The sequence below is a fragment of the Pantherophis guttatus genome, chromosome 2, assembly GCF_059756535.1.
Source record: "Pantherophis guttatus breed Tessera chromosome 2, ASM5975653v1, whole genome shotgun sequence".
NCBI classification, from domain to species: Eukaryota; Metazoa; Chordata; class Lepidosauria; order Squamata; family Colubridae; genus Pantherophis; species Pantherophis guttatus.
Window position 1 is genome coordinate 51,783,653 of NC_142064.1, and position 1,671 is coordinate 51,785,323.

Consider the following 1,671-nt stretch of genomic DNA (forward strand, 5'->3'; position numbering starts at 1 on the left):
GGAATTTGTTTTCCAATGGACTGGTACATCTGTTTGCATTTTTGTCTGAATTAAACACACATATTGATGTTTGATTTCCTTATTAATAGCATTCTTTCCATACTTGAGCCATTAAATGAAGCAACCTGGACAGGTGCCTCCGATCAAGAAAGGCTGACGTATGTATGGTTGCATATTTTGACATTTTGGCCTCAATACAGGAGGTCATGATTTTGTTCCAGGAGGTTAGCATTTAGTTTGGTAGCGAGAAACTTATAGCCTGTCAGATACTGCCCAATTCTAACATGCAAGCCTGCAAAGCCAAGGAAGAATATTAAGAGCTATTTTGAAATGGAAAATCGTAGGTCATCCATGGGCTGGATTTAGCATCCACCTAAATTAAAGAAGTAAAGCGCTCTTTCTGCGGAATACCATTCCACCAAATGAAGAACCATATCCTTGCTTCTAGTGTGCAAGAAACTTTTAAAAACACAATGCTTTAATGTGTATTTGGAGATTGAGGCGAGGATGAGATAGGATCTGGCTGATTCATGTTGTCATGATTTTATATTAGTATTACTCTGCTTTTGAATTTGAAGTGCTCATAATTGACTCCCAAAAGTGAAGCGGCAAAGAACCATTTACAAGGGCAGATGAGAATATGAGAGGGAATAAGGAAAACCATTAAATAACTTCAATATATCATAGACAATTCTCAGAAGCCTTCTGGAGTAGCCACAGTGAGACAGGTAGCGAATAAATTTAACACATAAATAATTTCTGCAATCTTGGCTTGAAAAATACTAAAAAAATAACCTTACCAAAACAAATAGAAAACGAAGATCTAACATGATTGACCTTCTTCACAGCAATTATGCTTGAAACAATTTTCCTGCTTTTAACATGGTTCCTTTCTCGCCCCCATATTCAATCTTTATTTGGTAAATTGTGCTTTATCAATTTTGATTAAAGAATAGTTTAGACAGTTTAAAAGAGGAACAAGTTAGTGCAGACCATAGCTAAAAAGCAAGATACTATTAATTTCACTTTTGACTGAATATTATGATTAAATATTAAAATACTACTGATATAGTTCTTATTCACTCTCTAAAATAGAGAAAATCTGATCAATGATATCTCTTAAAGGTCATTATTTGATAGTTATTTCCTTAAATAATGTAACAAGATTCTGTAGGCTCCACTTGAAGCAACCTGTTGAAAGATATAAATATGAAATATAAAGGTTGACAGACTTCAATGAGGAAGGTGGCTTTGCACATAACATTTGGATTAATATATAAATGGAAAGAAGTAACAAAGGTCACACATTAGAAAAAATATTTATACCTTGGATAGGAAAAAATGCAGAATGTGGTTTGCTTTTGAAGTGGTTCTGAAATTTAATGTGTGAAGATTATATCTGAGCTTAATTAGAAGAATGTGATTATTTTCCACTTATAGACTTTAAAAAAGAATGCAAAAATTACAGGGAAATTTGTTTGTGTGTGCTTAGGAAGGTAATATTTGGTTTAAAACCAAAAAAGAAAAAAAAAGTTGAAATGAAGTTTTATGATAATAGTGTTTGCTCATCAGCACCTACTGAGAAATACATGGTGAGAACGTTTACTGCATGTTTGATTTAGAGAGTGTGATAAATTGCATTTAAAATAAAGAATCACAGACAAGACCAAA